General features: G+C 45.4%; 1 protein-coding gene and 1 long non-coding RNA gene across 8 annotated transcripts in view; one reads left to right on the top strand and one right to left on the bottom strand.

Moving 5' to 3' along the window:
• ZBTB38 (zinc finger and BTB domain containing 38) overlaps positions 1–18,107 on the bottom strand; it is a 76,527-nt gene extending 58,420 nt beyond the window's left edge. The window contains exons 1-3 of one of the 7 annotated variants that reach the window (XM_070576203.1): positions 17,894–18,107; positions 17,241–17,424; positions 16,080–16,153 (exon numbers count right to left, since the gene is read on the bottom strand). The gene's annotated coding sequence lies outside the window, so the exon portion shown is untranslated. Of the gene's footprint in view, positions 1–82; positions 455–658; positions 1,050–2,029; positions 2,094–13,392; positions 13,523–16,079; positions 16,154–17,240; positions 17,723–17,893 lie in introns of those variants that run through there. The other 6 variants (XM_008529274.2, XM_070576209.1, XM_070576204.1 and 3 more) reach the window with 6 other exon arrangements.
• Positions 64–15,893, top strand: LOC139076013 (uncharacterized). Its single transcript, XR_011527193.1, has 2 exons — positions 64–213; positions 11,863–15,893. It is a non-coding gene; the product is annotated as an uncharacterized lncRNA (long non-coding RNA).
• Positions 18,108–18,397: the final 290 nt, after the last annotated feature.

The raw sequence follows: 18,397 nt of genomic DNA, 5'->3' as shown, positions 1-18,397 counted from the left end.
GTGATGCAAGATGAGCCCAATCACTAAACACTGTTTAGCAAACTCCAAATTCTGCAACCAGACAGTAGAAGGCATTTCATACACTTAAGCAGAGCTGCTGCACAATGAAAGTGTCCTTCTGCTTCTGAGAATCACACAGTCCTTTTGCAAAGGAAGAAAATAAGCTGGAATGAACACTGTCATATCTTCTTCTTGAAGAAAGCTTTCAATACAGTATGTATCTGGTTGGGGATGCATTTTAGAGACTGTTAATTTCATAGAATTGCTAACAACAATAAAAAACATAACTGCTAAGCTCTTGCAAAGTAAAGGATAATATTATAAAGGGTGTAGCATTTCTAGATTATTTTTCAGAATCCTAAATGGTGCCGGCAGGCTTGTGGAAGAATGCATGCTCAGCTGTCTGTATCCGTGCTATAACCTCTAACCACAAGCCGTGTAAATGTATCCTGCTAAGTGTATCTGCAGTACAGAGCGGCAGACACCTCCTCAGTCGGAATTGCAGTAAAATGTGGATGAATTTGCTTAAACTTAGAAGCAGAATAAAATCAGCACAGAAAATAAATTGCTACTGAGTTCCTTTGGATGTATAGCTGACCATCATGAACGACAAAGGCTATTTGTTTAAAAAGGATAAAAGTATCCTCAGGATACTGACCTAAATACTGTTGACTTGCAGCAGCACCGTACTTGCTCAGAACGTAGGAAATGCAACATGATTTTTCTCCTCCCTCCCCCTCCTGAAGCTACACTGTAAAATAAGAAGCCATGAGCAGGAATACGGAAAGGCTATATATACACACATGGTACATACTGTAGGCGAAGCGATGGCGCTGTGCTGAGATGCAGTGTTTCTTTGTTTTTACTTTGAGGCTAATCTGAGCTACGCTTGCACGATGACATTGACTTCATGGAGGTCAGCGCTGACACTGGGGTGCTATCCGTTTTATGAGTGAAATGTTTTCTGAAAATTAAATCTCATCTACTCAAACACCAAATTTCATGTCTTCTTCAACACCACCTCCCTACCCCCACTGCTCAAGATTGATGGGGTCTAGTTTGGCTGTATGTAATAAATTGGAATCACCTTCTGTACAGACTCCAATACATAATTGTAGGAATTAATTTTTTTTAAACAAAAAACCTTCAAGGATTCTTACGCATCCCCTTTCAATCTTCCCTATCAAGACACACACACACACACACACACACACACACACAATTGAAGCTCAAATTGCAATGAAATGTTTAACATGTGGAACAAAAAATGTGGAAAGAGCTGCTTATTCAGGATTTTGAAGAAATGCCTAATAAGCAAATACTGTTTTGCTACAAAACCAGCGTCACCATGTCCCCAAAGAGAGGAAAACAGCATAGCCTACTAGAAAAATGTCTTCCAGATTCTGCCGGCAGGTAAAAAACAGAAAAGCATTTCATTTAGCACGCTGTATAAAACTAGAAGTCTTTTATTTTTAAGGAAATAGAACAGATTCTTTTCCACTCTTTCTTCAGCTACAAAGAAACCATACCCACCCCCACCCTTGGATTCTGGACAGAAGCCAACATTTTTATAAAATGCTATGAGACTGATTTTGAGTATGTAATATTTACCTTTTTCTTCTTTTTATCACTCCAAAAGTCTTTCATTGCCTATTACATCACCGAATATGCTAATGTTAATTAATTTTAACACGTGAAAAAGTCAATCAATATTTTCTTGGGTTGCTGGTTTTCCAGCACCACTATCTTCTATAAGAAAAGGTTAAAATAGAGGCTAAAAATGCCTAAAAATAACCAGGTTAGCAAAACGTTCAAGTTCCCCAGAATTTTTTTAAAGGAGAAAATGTATTCGAACATCTTAACTTAGGTACTAGGTTTCACAACTGGATCTTTTGTTTCTAGCTCTAATCCTATCTCCTTCCCCAGAACCCAAGTGATTTTTAGCTCAATGTGAGGGAAGTACCCAGCCCACCTCTATCCCATACACTGTCAAGTCTCTGCGTTGGGTCGTCCAGATGGTCAGTCATACCTGAACAACACTGAGTCCTCTTCTCTTTGGAGCACAGCTCTCCCCTACAACTACTCCAGAAATAAACACGGCTCTAACGGAAACACTAGCTCCTAGTTTAACACCAATGGTGGAACCATCTTCCCCACCCCCACGTCATTGCTCTATGAGCTCTGGTTAGCATTGACAGTGACAGAAAATTAGAATGGAGTGTCCTTAGGCCAATTCCTCCTTTACCTTGGGGGTTGAGAATTAGAGAGACTACCAGGCTGAGTTACAAGGCACCAATTTAATACACGGTCGCCTATAAAGCAGGGTCCTCAGAGCGAGGTCAGAGGAAGTTGAAGCGAACACCTAGCGATTTGATGCTATTAGTGTCTGTGCAGATACTTCTCATCAAAAACATCTGAAAGCTAGACATTCATGTTAAAATACTCACAAGTTATTAGCATGTTGGCTAAATAAACACCATATGGAATCAACCCTAACCACATAGAACTAAGGCGCTGCCTCCCCTGCCTGGGATAATAAATGGCAGTGACAATGACAGTCATCCATATCAGGCTCCCACGAGATGAGTGAATGGTGTTACGTCCTCTTTGCAGGGGCAGGGTGGTGAATGTGGTCAGGTCCCCTACTGGTACTCGTAAACCGGATGCCAGGGCAAGCCGTTTCCAAACCTCCCTGTGGGGTTCTCTGTCCACCCTCTGTCAAAACGAGCCTAAAAGCCACATACTGGTTTATTTTGTGATGTTCCAAAACACTCAATGAGCAAACATGGCCCATTTACCAAACTGGCTTGCGTTAAACAAATTTGAACTGTAGTTGAAAGCATTCAGAGGATGAGCTTGTTTAGGCAGACATTCTCGACTAGTAAATCCTGTTTTGCACTCTTAAAAAACTACGCTCATGTCTGAATTGCTTAAGCTTTGTCATGATTACAAGTGGCTAGGGCATGCATTCACTTATGATTTTTAAAAATCGTGTGATCCTCATCAACCTTCTCAGGGCATATGCACAAACATTAATTTAAAAGATACATCTCTTGGCCACAATGAAAAATTTAACCTGTTTTTGCCACTTTGACGAGTCAAGCATGAGGAACCCAAACAATCTGGCGGAAGCGGGCTGGAGAAGGACAGAGCTGGCAGTGAGGGTCGTCTTTCACTCTGATTAGCGCTCTCACTGCTCACAGCCTCGTTCTGCAGTCTGAGCTCACTTTATTTTCAGTCCTGCGGGTTAAAGTTAAATTGCATGGCTTATGCAAAGTTCGTAATTCAAGCATGAACAAAGCTTGACTCTCTATGTTTAAAAAAATGTAAAGTCAGGGCACTGAGTCCCAGAGGAATCCTTGGTTTATAAACATTTGTACCGGTTTGCACATTTCTCTACTCCATCCACGGCATTAAAAATTACAGCTGGTTTCCATTTACACCTAATATAGACATTCAACACTTGTGGGTAAATTTGCTATCAGGTTAGGCTATTCTAATCTAAATTTTTAAAAATGAAATGTTCAACAAAGATAACATTTTTGTTTAAATTCTTATAACTTAAAAAATTTAAAAATTTTTATGAGGTTGGTTATTACATCTGTCTATAGTGTATTCAGCCCTGGAAACAATGTGGTGACCTAATTTATCAATGACTAAAATGCCTTTGGATGATATTTTAGCCTAAACTTTTGGGAAAGTCCAATGCTACTCTGAACATCTACATCTCACCTAGAGATCTAGGCAGGAACTTCTGCTTTCTATCTTGATCAGAGCTAAGTCTATCACAGCTACCATTTATGGAGAACCTACTACATACTCAATATTTTAGTTATATCATTTGATTCTAGCCCAATAATCCCGCAAGGTGGGTATTGGTTATCATCAACCTTAGGTGAGGAACTAATTGAAATTAGTAGTCACCCAGTAAACAGCAGAGTTAGGATTCAAACCCAAGTCCAACCAATTCCAAAGTCTGGGTCTTTCCACCAGTCCTAAGAGGATAAAGCCTCCTCCATCCACATTCCGCCCTGATGGAGGAATCTTCTTATTGTGCAGACTCCTGGCAGGAGGGGACTCCTGCTCCCTGGGGCCAGGACCACTCCTGTTTATATGAACCAGCCTCAACCCCCAGGCCCTGGGAGTTATGGGTACCTAGGATGCCACCAACTGGAGACAGGCTGGGCCAGCAAGGTAGAAAAGACTAAATGAAAAAGGAGGAATCCACTAGACCACGTTGGAAAGTTAAGGGTAGAAAGCAGCATAACAATTTTCATCAGAGATTTGTCCTAATTTGGAAATGTTTTATGAGGCAAAATAAGTGGAAAAGCTTACATTTCCATCTGAACAAACTACTTCACCTGGTGACGTCCAGTCTTACCATGTTACAGATGAGGAAACTGAGGCTGAGAGAGATCTGGTCATTCGCCCAAGATCACACACTGAATAAGCGAGCTCACCCATTCGCTGCAGTATTTAAAAGCACACTTTGTTTCCTTTTATACCTAATATAGTCGGCATTGGTGAGGAAATTTGTCATCAGGCTGTTAGACTGTTCCACTCTAAATTATCAATTAAAGAAAAATCAGTCTAACAATCAAGACCGACCTGGCTGCTACACACAAACAGTGTTTTCGTCCTGAACAGATAACCTAAATTGGTATTATGAGTTGCTTCCCAATATATTTTACAAAAGGACTTTTAAAAAGCCTAACTTTTGAGTAAGAGATTTTTCTCAACCAAGTTTAGTGCTTCAAATGCATCATTTTAATGATTGACCCCCCATGTTAACATTGGTACAACGTGGTCCCCTCTAAGATCCCTTCCAGCTCTGAAAGTTCATGATTCTAAAAAACCCAGCCCAGCTTGCTTTCGAGGTTGGTTAGCCCAAGAGCTGGACTCCAAGACTCCTGCCACCGGTTATGTGGCCAGCCGACTATCTCGCTCACTGGCAGTAATTTTATATGCCAACCAGATGGCTCTCAAAGGGGGCTTTCTGATCAGCTCTATCAGCCCGCCCCAGGTGGAGGATTATCTTGCTCAGTGCTTAGGAGGTGGTAGGACAAAGGGTTGGGTGAATGCACATGCCTGAGGAGTCTGAACTCCAGGAAGCCTCCTCCAATTCTTAGACATATGCATTCTCACTGCCATCCATTTGCATCTGTGTGAGATGTGGGAAAGGGGACACACTTGATGGCAAGGACTGGGAAGCAAGCCCTGGGGACCAAATTGAGGTTACCCTCCAGGAAAGAGCTGGAGGGAGAAGGGAAATGTGAACCACATGGTTTTCAACAGAGAAAAGGTAGTAAGTGACTTAGGGCTGCAAGGGAGACTGTGGTGGACAACGTTCCACGCCACTCTAATCTAACTCAGACTCTCCTGTGAGCATATCCTCAACACGTCTCACCATGGTTTCCAATATCACTATCTCAGCTTCAGCAGCAGAATAGTCCCTGCTTTCACGTCTCAGTGCATTTGAAACATGGCATTAATAAAGACCTGTGTCCAAGTGGAGATCAAGAGCATCCGTGAATCCTTAATCACACGTTCATTTGTGACCATGACTGCTTGCCACCCCCCAAATGTAGGGCAAGTAGAACAACAGGGTCTTCTAGATCCTGGACTGACAAAACACATATTCAGCAAGTAGGCTGAGTTTCTTCTTTCTAGAAAGATTGGCAACTAGGTTGAAGAGGAAGGATGGGGATGTAACTGAAGGTAGAGAAGGAAGAATTCTTACACATTGGTAAAATGTACCCCATGAGAGAGCATAATCCTCTCCTCAGATTTTTCTTCATCCTGGGCAGCAAATATTCCAAGACTCAACCTGGGAACAAACTCATTTGCTTTCTCTTCTCTCAGATAAATGACTTTGTAGCTCGGAAGGGCCACAACCATGCACTTCTCACCAGAGCAGATTGGCTAACCTCAGTGACTCTTCACTTCCTTTGGACTGAAGATAAAAGCACAATAAGTTTTGGTTGTTGTATTGAACTATCTACCTTTACTCATATCTCTGGCTTGCCTCCTACAAGATCTGTTTATCTCCCACGGCTCCTAGAACATTGCCTGGTGCAATGGAGGGGCTCATATGGGTGTGCTCTTGACTGACCAACACCACATTGGGGGTCCTTTCTCTACTTCCACCACTACCAGTAGCTTTGTCTCATGAAGCCACTTTCTAAAATTGGAGAACTTGCTCCATGAGTTAAGGAAGGGCCTGGGGACTGAAAATACCTATGCAAGTCTTTCAAGTACTTAATCATTTGTTTACCAAGGGGAGCCACAAGTTGTCTGGCAAGCAGACCACTGGCTTTGTTCAAATCTGCCCCTCCTAGAATGGGGAAAGGCGAGACAGAAATCAGAGTGGCCCGACAACACCACCACTGCTTCCAAAAAGGGCCTCGACATTTCCTCGGGCCCTCAGTGGCAGAATGGGTTTCACAGAATTACAGAATAGGCAAGTCACTTTAGAGGATGTCATCTAAACCCGTTCTTTGAGGGAGAAGAAAATCAGGCCCAAAGAGCGTGTTATGTCTGAAGACCTCAGCAGCCAGGATAAAAGCCATAGTCCTTAATTTCTAGTATTCTGCTCTTTGTAATTCAACACACTGGCTCAATTTTTTTTTTTTTTTAATTTAAGCTTTCACTTAAAGAGGTACTTAATAAATGGTTATATAATAAGTGAGTTAATGAATAGATTCCAGTATAGAGGGTTTATAATTTGTTCCCCAATTCCTCACGGAAGAAAATGTTATAGTACACTTGTTTACTTTGTTTAAAAGCTCAACTAAAGATAATTTTAAGCAAAATAGTAAATACTGGCCAAAATATCACCTGGGACCAAGCGTCACTTGAGAAGTAGGCTTAATTGTTATATTAAGTCAATCAGATCAAGTTCAGCCAGTTGAAGTAGCCTTTCTCCTATTTAGTTTGCAAAGAAAAAATCTCATGAGTTAGCATGAGCAGCTAAAAATAAGATGCAGGTTTCATTTTCCATTGTTCAGTATGGTTTTGAAACCAAAAGGTGCAAAACTGGGAGATTCATCAACGCCTACTGAAGACCGACAGTTCACATTGTCACCTTTCTAGCACTCTGTCCTGATCGACAACTCACAGCCAGGCCTAAGAAATGTACACCTATGTCCCTCTCACCACGGTCCCTTGAGATGAGTCCTCCTAATAAATAAGGCATGGCAGGAAACTAGGGGCTGCGGCCAGTCCTGGGGGACAGCGGCTTGCGTGTGTTTTGTCATATCCGGACAGGATGCCACACAGACATCAGCCCCATATGCGCAGCCTCAATCTTAGCTGATGCTGGGGACCCCTCCGCAAAGCTAGGGAGTAAAGAATGCTAGAAGTTCATGAAGGCGAGGCCCTGAAGGTAGCAGGCACGGTAAATACCCCTTGACCTAGATGCTCATGGCCTTGTGAAATTCCAGACTGCAAACCCAGGTGGCCCATGATCAGTTTTATTTCAAAACCGTCTTTCCAGGGCCAAGTCTGGCAAAAAGGTGTTTGACAGAGATGTCAGTGCTTCAAAAGGAAGACAGCCATCTCACGCTGTAGCATCCGGCGGTGGCACGGGGCCCGGAGAGAGCGGTGTGGTTGAAGAAAGCCCTCCACTGAGCGAGACTGAGAGGGGGCAGAGAAGGGTTAATCTCCCTCCATTAGAAGAGGGGCCGTTTGGGGAAGGTGAAGAGAATAATCTGTATGAAGAGCTGAGAAGACAAAGAGCCATTCCAGAAAAGAAATTACTGGGCGGGGGCGAAAGGATGATTCATCCTAGATTTTCACCGTGAGACCATTTCTTAGATCTCTGGGTCTTTACCTGGCTTTGAAGTTACAGTCTCAGGGAGGAGAAAGGGGGCCCATTCACGCTCAGCGCTGGAACACTTGAGCTTTGCTTCCGTCTGAGGTGGGCTGTCTCTGAGAAGCAGAGGGTGAGGCCAAAGCCACCGGTAAGCCTAACCATAAATTAGAAAGCAGCCAAATCAACAATAAGAGTTGCTCATAAAAGAGAAGCCAGCGGCTGAATCCCCCTCTCCTGGGGCGGGGAACACCCTTTTTTTTAAAAAAAAAAAACTTCTTAAAAGTTGCTTTTAATAGCTCTTTTGGAAATAGTTTAAGATTCACAAGGAGTTGCAAAAATAGAACAGTAATTGTATAGCTTCATCCAGCTTCCCGTGATGATAATCTCCTCTACCACCGCAGAACACTGTCTAAAGCAAGAAACTGACATTGCACACTACCGTGAACTCAGGTACAGACCTTATTCGTTTTTCACCAGTTTTTACATGCACTGTGTGTGTATGTGTGCATCTAGAGTTCTATGAAATTTTATCACATGTGTAGACTGGAGTAGCCATCATCCAAATCCAGACACAGAACTAGTCCATCACCACAAAGAAACTCCCTGGGCCGCCCCTCTATAGTCACACCTTCCCCCAACCCTTCCCTCTGGCACTGATCTGTTCTCTGTCCCCGTAATTCTGCCACTTTGAGAACATTATACAAACAGAATCACACAGTATGTGGCCCTTTGAGACTGGCTTTCTTTCAGCCAGCATAATGCCCTTACGATCCATGCAAGTTGTATGTAAAGGCTGTGTGCCTTTTACTGCAGAAGAGTGTTCCCGGCATGGATGTGCCACAGTTTGTTGTCCATTCTCCCACTGAAGGATGTTTGGCTGGTTTCCAGTTTTAAGCTATTACAAATAAAACTGCTGTGAATATGTATTCCGGTACAGGTTTTTTGATGAACATAAGTTTTCCTTCCTCTTGTGTAAATACCCAGGAGTGGGATTGTATGCTAAGTGTATGTTTAACTTTATAAGAAACCGTCAAACTGTTTTCCAGAGTGGCTGCACCATTTATACCCCACCAGCAGGGTATGAGCAATCCAGTTTCTCCACATCCTTGTAGCATTTGGTGACATCAGTGTTTTTTATTGTAACCATTCTGATAGGTGTGTAGGGGCTCCTTTTGATGGTCCCAGGATGGCAGTAAAGCGTGGCAGAGCTTGGCTGGAGTGGCTTCAGGTATCTCTCCTGTTCCAGCCTTCCTAATACTTGTCTACACAGCAGTTTGGGCTGTCTGGCATGTCAATGATGGAAAATGAGGCTCTTGACACGGGGTGAGCCTTCAGCCTGTCTGGCTGCTCCTGACAGCAGCAGTGAGACCTCGCCATCCGGGGCTGCTGGGCTTCTTTGAGGCAGGTGCTCTTGGCCAAGCCGGCTGACCTGATGCCAATAACACCTGCTCCAGGGGGTGACATGCAAGCCATGCTATGACAGCCACGGGCAGGGGCAGACTTTGCCTGGGCCAGGGCCCTCTTGCAGCTTTGGCCAGAGACTGTGTGAATGCTTCTTGTTCCTAAAGTTATTACCTATTAGCAGGGTGTGAGGGGCTGTGGGACATGGAGTGAGCACAGACAGGTAAGGATGGGACCACCAGTGGCTCTGGTCAGATCACAGGCCCTGGTGAACACTTTTTGCCCTTGGACTTCCTACCCTGTTGGCCACCCAACACTCTCCAGCAGCATGTGGACACCTTGTCTGGACGTTACAGCACTCCAATTTCTACTTCCCGGGGGTTAGATCTGGAGGCACCTGTCACCACCACAGGGACCTTCCTGGCCTAGGGATCCAGGTCCTGTCAGCAATTAGAATTCTACGTAGGTATCAGAAGGTGCCTCAGCCAAGGAAGTAGTTCAGGATGCCGGGACACAGACTTTGCACAGGGCCAACATCATAGTGATGACTTGAACTGCCCCAGCCACATCTGGAAAGTCATCCTCCATCTGCTGGACCCCTGATTGATTCAAGGGAGGTTGTAAATCTTCCCAGAATCTATACTCATCACGACCCTGGTTCCACAACTTTGGACCAGGAGGCCAAGAATCAGGAGAGCAGTGCTCCTGCACAAGGACAGCCAAGAGATAAGGGAGGCCGTGCACAGGAACAGTGAAGCTTGGCGATCACAGGCAAGTTCCCGGAGCCTAAGCGTGTAGGATGGGTGCCGCAGAGGTGTTCCTTTGGATCCTGGCTCTTGAGCCTCACTTGGTGCAGACCCAGGAGATGGATGTGGACTTGGGCGTGGAGGAAACTAGACGATGACTTACAGAACCTCAACGTGAACCGGGGGCTGGAGAGCTGAGAACTCTGCGAGGCTGACTTGAAAGTCAAAGATAGGATGGTGGCTCTGCAGAAGGTGAGGTGGTAGGAAGAGAGGAAGGGCAGCCAGATGCTATCAGGTGACCAGGGGGTGTGGTCCGATGGGTCTGAGCAGAGTTTCGCAGACAGGATGGAGAGTCACACTTCCTCTCAGAAGGTGGTGAGAATTTTTAAATTTGGTGGTTGTTTGCTCGCTATGTTCTCTGCTGTAACAGAGAATGTTCCAAATTTCCATTTTCAGGTGCCTCTTCTCTGACCCATTGCCCCTCCTCCAGCCGGTGCTCCTACTTCCCTGCTGTCAGAAGGCAGCCCAGCACAGAGCAACCTTTCAGATTTAAAGAGGCAGGCACTCACCCTGACCGTGAAGTTCTGTCATGGGACTCCATCCTTGAGGCTGAATCCACCGCAGCTCCCCTCCAGCCCTGGCTTTCTCTTCTTTGCAACTCGTGCCTGCCCACAGTGTGACTCTTGTGCTTGCCCTGCCTCTGCTCTGCTCTCTGGGCTTCTGACTCTGGACCCCACCTCCTACTCTGCTCTCCTGGCATGGATCTGCATGGCTGTCCTATGTCCTCCTCGGTCTAGCTTCCATTGTTACTACGTCAGGGCTTGGGGCTCATTAGGTGACCAAGGTGGGCACCTGGGCCACTTGCAAGGCCTGGGCTGCCCACACGTGTCCTATCAGAAGGCAGACAAAAGTTCCCTGGCTGAGGCAGGGGCTCACTTCAGGAGTCAGACTTCTCGCTGGTGCCTTGTCTCTGCTACCCAGAGGGTGGGTGGATCCGGGTCCTTTGTCTACTCAAGTTCGAGTGCTATGTCTGCCACGAAATCTCACAAAGAGTAAAGGAGGCATTCTGGGTCTCAGTTAGCTCATGTTTACAGTGAGGTTTCCTGACTCCCTAGCTGATCGTCTTTCAACTACACGGTACCACGATTAAGGGAAAATCTAAAATTCAGAAGCCAAGAAAGAGCCTTTAAGTTAAATTCAGGTTTCGATATACTAGCTCAGGCTTCCCTAACTTTTTTCTGTGTAATAAGTGTTTGTTGAAATGAGTGTTTGTTGAACTGAATGCAGCATTTCAATAGTTCTTAGGCTCTAATGTGCATCCGATTGGAAGGGTATATTAACATGCAGCCCCCTAGGCCCCTGCCTCAGACCTTCTGAGGCCACTGGGGGCCAGGAGCGTGCAATTTAACCTGAGAAACTGAAGGGGACCTAGGGAGTGAAATAGACACTGTAACTTTGTGGAGGCTAACTTACGATATGCATTAGGAACTTTAAAAATAGGTCATTTGACCTCCTGATTCAATTCTAGGAATTTTCTCTAAGATGTCACCAAGGATTTATCTACAAGAATGTTTACATATTTATCATAGCAGAACACTAAAGGCAATCAAAATGTCCAGAAAAATAGAATGGATAAATTAAGACATATCATTGCAATGGAAGCACAGCCATTAAAAATCAAATTTTCAAAGACTATTTAGTGACTTGGAAAAATGTTTACAACATAATATTAAGTGGGGTAAGAAAAAGCATATAAAATACCATTTCAATAATTTTTAAAAGAACATATATATATGAAAAATTGGAAATAAATACACCAAAATGTTAATATTTAATTGTTGCTTGGTTGTTGGATTACTGGCAACTGTTGTTTGATTCTTGATATTTTTCCGTATTTTCCAGATTTCGTATAGTGACTAGTTATGGCTCTTGTTATTTGAAAAACAGTGATAAATATTTTAAAAGAAAAGAAGAGGAATTCGCCTCACATAGAGTGAACACGGAAGTAAGAGAGGCTCTTAGGAGTCCAGCCCAGCCCCGGCCAGGCTGCTGCAGGAGGCCTCAGACAACAGACAGACAGACTGCATCCGGTGCCTGGGGTGAATCTCAAGCTACATTCTCTTCTGTGAAGGACCTTAATATATTCAATGCCAAGGAATTTGGGTCAATAAGAAGGTCCTTTTCACTAGATTCTATTTTCCTGCTACATTCAAAGATGAGTGGCTACAGGATCCGGGACTGAGGGGGAGTTCACAGTTAAACGATAGCGTCTTTACGGCTCTAGGGTTGAACTCTTGCTTGCCGCCTCTGTGTATGATCCCTCTTCCCCGCCCCCATCGCACCAAGCAGACATGTTGTCCTCCTGCATAGGGGCTTTGGACAGACGATGGGCTCCATTCTGGCTTTAGGGGACAGCACCTTAGGTCAAGGCTTCCGTTAAGTAGTTTTAAAACCTCCTTTGGCCGATACACTGGAAGCCCCGTAGAAAACCAGGAAGCCTCTTTTTTGGCAGAAAGGTGGCTCAAATCCATCCTCCCTCACAGGTTTCAGTGAATCCTGGATCAAACCTCTCTCTGAATAAGATCAGAAGCCTCACAGTTAGGCCTCTGGCCTAGAATCAAATCTTTCCAAATGTCCTTGAAATTTTTACACCACATGCTTTGGCTAGTTGGGGCATAGTACTAAGGATCTCAGATGAAAGTCAATTTAGAGAGGCAAAAGAAAACTGAAAATAATGATAATTATAACGTTAATAGCAATATCAAAAAAGCCAAAACACCAATGCTGACCATAATTATGGTAATTGTTTCCATCAACACCTTGACTTGCCCTGCATTTTTCTAAGTTGCCCAAACCATTTCACGTGTATTACCTTAGACCGATTCTGACAGAATTTCAGTTTTACGTTTTTTAAAAATACCATTTCGGAGGCGGGAGGAAGCTTTAAAGTTCTGATGAAAACCAGAGGCTTCTTGAGTTAAAAACAAAACCCTGAAGTCTTCAGCGTGGTGTTTTCCAACTTCGTTCTTGACAAGAAGTCAGGGGATTTCAGCATGAGAAATTACAAAGCCCCATTACCATGAATTCTTAGCTTTGGTGAAAATGACGTGTCCTTATTGCAAAATGTTCTGAAGGGAGTGATAGAACATTTGCAACGCTGACCCAGGGCAAGAAGAGGGCTTGGACTTCTGTGCTATGAAAACTAGAAAACCTCTGGGGTTAAAAATAACCAGCTGGTGCAGGCGCTGCCTCTGTCAGCCTGCTGTGTGCAGCTCGTGTCTGCTCATCACGGATCAACAGGTCCAGGCTAAGCTGTTTAGCTGGCCTAAGCTCTGAAAAGACCGTGGTGCCCCAAATTTGAATTGTACCCCTCATGCGGAATTAAAAATTTAAAAAATAACAAAATATAAAATTGAAGTTAAGGCAGCTCACCTTTTCCCGTGATGACTACATTTTGATCGTTTTTTGAAAATGTCGAAGATCAAAATAGTCGCAAGCTGTATATTCGTTCCCCCTGCCTTGTTGGCGTGGCTGTGAGGTCACTGAGCACGCTGTATCAACACTGTGGAGGTGGGGTGTTGACAGCAGTGAAATTCTGACTTGGCGCTCCCACACCTCGCCCTGCCATGCTGCGCAGCTAGACATTAGAAGACAGGAGTCTGACCCCACCCCAGCCCCTCCACATACATACTCAGACGTCAACTCCTGCACACCCAGCGCTTTGAGGAGCCGTCATCACATGACAGTTGAGACTAACAAGCTGTGACGACCGAGTCTCCCAAGCGAAAGGACCTCCACACTTTTCCTCCTCAACTGTGGCCTTTGGCCCTGCCCTTCCTGGTGGACTCTGTTAGCCTGGGACTTGCAGCAAGAGATCAGCCTCACTCGGCTCCAGCTTTTGAAACCTGGTACTTGCCCTCAATTTACTCCTTTGGCTGCACTCTTCTAGCAGGCACTGCATACCCTGTTCAACCTGGTCTTATCTTTAGCTTACTCCACCACCCCAGCCAGCTCTCGGCTCAGCAGACACTTTCAGGATGCACTAACCCAAGAAAACGAACTTTCGAAGGTTGAAGCATTTTTGCAACAAATCAACTCGTTATTCTATTCCACTCCTCTTTAGCCCACGCCTGACACGAGGGGACTGGGCAGAGGCAAGGCAGCAGTCATAGGAGACCAGTCCAGGTATCAGGCTCCGTGTGTGAGAGCCCGAGAGGCTGTGTCAGATTGGCCAGTAGCTGGCCTTGCCACACAATGGACAATGTGTATTCTTCAGGGCGTGGGTGTGGGTGCCAGAAATGTCAAGTCCAGGGGCAAAATTTAATCAGAAACCAGAGTGTCTAGCCAGATATTGACAACAAAACCAGAGAACTAGACACCAGGCAGCTCAGGCAAAGACTATAGCCCATTTTTAGTACATGTGCTGCTGAAGCCAGCACATGTAGTCCATTTTTATTAGAGGTCTTTATGATGCCTTGGGGGCATCACAAGGCACCCACCACATGGTTTCTGATATTTCCCAGCGAGGAGAATACTGCACTAAGAACAACAATGGTGAAAAGGCTACATAAAATATAAAATTAGTTCAGAGTTCTCCAAACAGGGCTTATAACCTTACCACTCATTATTTCAGGAAATGTTTTGAAACTTTTCCTGAAAAGGAAAAGATAGAATTATATATCAATCCTTAGGGTACCACTAATCTCCTCAGCCTGAGCCTTTTAGTCTACTTTTGTTTTTTCACTAATTTTTGCTGAGGAAGATGGGCCCTGAGCTAACATCTGTTGCCAATCTTCCTCCTTTTTCTTGAGGAAGATTCCCAGTAAGCTAACCTCTGTTCCAATCTTTCTCCACTTTATATGTGGGTCGCTGCCACAGCATGGCCGATGAGTGGGGTAGGTCCATGCATGGTATGCAAACCCGTGCACCTGGGCCGTGAAAGCAGAGTGTGCCGAACTTAATCACTAGGTCACAAGGCCAGCCCCTTTAGTCTACTTTAAAATGTTTCTCTCATAACTTGGTTTGAAGATCCTATCTTAGTCAGGGACTCTCTCCCCCTCCTCCCAGGATTAAAAAATGTGCTAAGATCTGGAGCAGATCAGACAGGGGAGTTTCCCAAAGCCCCCAGGAACAGACAGGACCATGAGCTGAAGAAACCATGAGCCTTCCCATACATCACTGGGGCTCAAAGTTGGGGGAACAGAATCTGTTGGACAATTCCAACTACATGACTAGACCAAGGACCAGGAGACAAAGCCAGCATGGTCCCAGACCAAGAGGATGCCAGAGGGAAAAATGAGGTGAAGAACATCCTTCCTGGTCCACCAGCCACTGGCGGCATGGTGGTGCTCATGGAAAGGCTCTGTGTTGGACTGGACAGAGGCATCTCAAAAAAATCTTAACATGTGTGTTCCTTGCTCACATGGCCAGACAGTACCTAAAAATGTCAGTTAGGGAACCCTAAATAGATGATAATTTTTTACTTCTCCCACTGCTTCATTCTGCTACCTTTTCCTTGAGCATCTCTAAGTTACTTAATATGCTATACCAGAGAGGACTACGTCTTCTCCAGAAACTCTCCAGAGCTGTCACTGGGAAGTCGCTGCCTTCCTCCCCGCCCCAGACTGCCTTTCCCAGATAGCTTTGCAGTTAGATGTGGTCATGTGATTGAGTTTTAGTCAACCAAATACGAGCAGAAGTGTTGTGCACCATTTCTAGGCACGGCCAATGAAAACTTTCCATGTGCACTTGTCCGTGCTCTTTTCCTCTTCTCCCGGCGAGTGGAGGCAATCCCAGGTGACCATGAAAACCACACACTGCAGAAGGTGGAGCATCTCTGAGTCTGTGTCTCTGCATGAACGTGTGAAAGAGGGTTGCCCACTAACCTGTACTGTTACGTGAGCAAGAAATAAACTATTGTGTTTGAGTCATGATACATTTTTCCGTCTGCTATAGCAATTCGCCTGTCCTAACTATTATTTATCCTCTTTGATACAGCAGTTATCATTGCGTGCAGAGGTCCGTGTGCCTTCTCCCCTTTCCTTAAATCTTACTACAAACCAAAAGAACAAAATGGTAAACTTAAATTTAAGCAGCCATTAGGGACGGGTGACACTCACCAAATTACGGGGACAGCATTTAGATCTCGCAGCCAGAAGGACAGCAGTTCAGCAGAGCCTCACTTCAAGACAACCTGATATATAAAAATAAAACAAAAAGTGAAATGTAAGACCTGCCAAACAGATATTTGAGAGTGTAATGGTTAATTTCCAAAGGGTGCTGTCAGTTACGAAGGAATTTGCCACTGTTACCCGGTAAATGTCAGGCCTCCCCATTGCCTTTAAAATAAGATTCATTTTTTAAAATGTGCCCCTCCCCATCAAAAAACAGAATTTATAAAGAACAGTTCTGCTCTAAGTAGGCTGTACAAAGATGAGGAGCTGACTTGGGATGACCGGAAGCCGGGAAAAAGGTATGATTTCTGCATCTACGTGCTCTGCAGTTCTCATGTGCAGGGTCACACTTTTCTCTCCGGGACTTAACTTTCTTGAGGAGGAAGTTTCAGAGCTTGTAAAATTATAGGCTATGCAAAGACTTAAGATTTTTTAGGTGAAGTTAAAACAGACACGAGAGATACGTTATAATCTGTCTTTGTGCTTAATATCATCCCAGATGCGACGGCGCAAATAGGAATGAAAATAAACTGTCTGCAAACAGGGCGAGGAGACAACAGGGGTGCGCGCACAGAACAACCAGAGACACCCAGAGAAGCGCTCCACAAAAGCGGCAGGCATGCGTGTCCTCTTCCCAGAGCTGCCATCTTTCACTAGGGTAAGCGCGAACACACCGTTTGACGGTAAAGGGCACATATTTGCCTAGAATAGGGTTTATTTTTGTGTCTGATTACCCGGTATACGATTCAGGAAGCAAACAGTTCGTAACTCTGAACAAACATTCTGGCAGTCCAAAACAGAGCACGAGGGCGGAAGGAGGAGGAAGAGGAGACAAAACAAGAGGGTTGATGGGGGAAGGCACAGCTTGGGCCATTTTCTTTCTTTCTTTCTTTCTTTCTTTTTTTTTTTTTGGAGAGGAAATGCCTTCTTGTCTGCTCCTGTGGCGAAGAGACAGATCCCTTTGGTAGTGTTTTTGGAGGGTCTCCCCAGCGCAGTCCCCACTCCCTCCCTCTGGCTGGGGCCTGCCCAGCCGCAGGTGTCAGGGAGCAAGATGGCGCCCCACAGTGAAGGGCACTGAGCGAGGGGGCCAGGTGGGCCGTGACTTACTCGGAGGCGCCGGCTCCTCTGAAACCCAGATGCTGCCAGCTCCCTGGGTTCAGGAGTTATAACCGCTTTCTCGCTCTGAGTTCTTCACTTGTTGAGAGCAGCTCCACATATTTTTCTGATGATGTCACCCATTCTGACTTCCTACATTTTGAAAGTTGATCTAAGAGTAAAACCTTCCATGAGGCTTTAAAAAAAAAAAAAGCAGCAGAGAAGAAAGGTGTGCTGTGGGAGATGGAGAGGAGGAGAGAGGCAGTTGCCTCCTTATTTTGAGATTTGCTGCAGCTGCGAGTGCTCCTCCCCAGCCAGTTTCCTGGCTGCAGAGGGAGGCCAGTGGCCAGGCGTGGGTGACGTCAGGGCCAGGCCTGAGTCATCGCCAGCGGCCGGGCTGCCCTGCCACTCGGAAGGGGACAAAAGGAACCTTTGATGTCCAGAGGCCCTCCTCTCTGCACACTCGCCTGTACTGAGCAGCAGGCCAGGAGAACATTCCAGCCTCCTCCCCACCCCCGGCCGCCCTTCCTCCTTCCGGAACAGTCCCAGGCACATTCAGCAAGGCCTCCCCAAGGGACATCACCCTCCTGCATGGCAGAGGCATGGCCGCTCTCTGTCAAAGAGAGAAAGAGGCAGGGGAGGGGTTTTCTCTGGGGATTTCTCACCTCCCCCTCTGGCCTCTCCCTTCTGCCTTGTGGCGCCGCTTCACCCAGGGAGTCACAGTGGTCTCCAGAGAGATGTGGAAAGGTGGAAGACACTCTTGTCACGCTCCTTGGGCAAACCACTGGTCAGCGTCTGTTCTCCTCTGCCTTTGTGCGATGGCCCTGGGCCTCAGCTCCCTGCTCTCAGTGCCAGTGTGAGCTCGCGCCTCCTGGATTTAAGAGGGCACCAATCTTTAAGAGGGGTATTTATATCCCAGTGCCTGGCAGCAGGCTCAGTAAATACGATGAATGAATAAACAGCAATTTTAAAATAAAATACTAGAGAACACATCTTGAATACTTATAGAGCATGTCTGAGCCTCTGTGCTAAGTGCTTTACCAAGATTATTTCATTTATTGTTATTAGCATGACAAAACTATGAGGCAGGCACTGTTATTATTCCCAGTTCTATAGGTGAGGACATGGATGCTCAGAGAGACCAAGACACTTCTCTAAAGTCTCACAAC

Source organism: Equus przewalskii, chromosome 15 (assembly GCF_037783145.1).
Source record: "Equus przewalskii isolate Varuska chromosome 15, EquPr2, whole genome shotgun sequence".
Taxonomy (NCBI): domain Eukaryota; kingdom Metazoa; phylum Chordata; class Mammalia; order Perissodactyla; family Equidae; genus Equus; species Equus przewalskii.
This window is presented reverse-complemented; position numbering and strand designations above follow the sequence as displayed.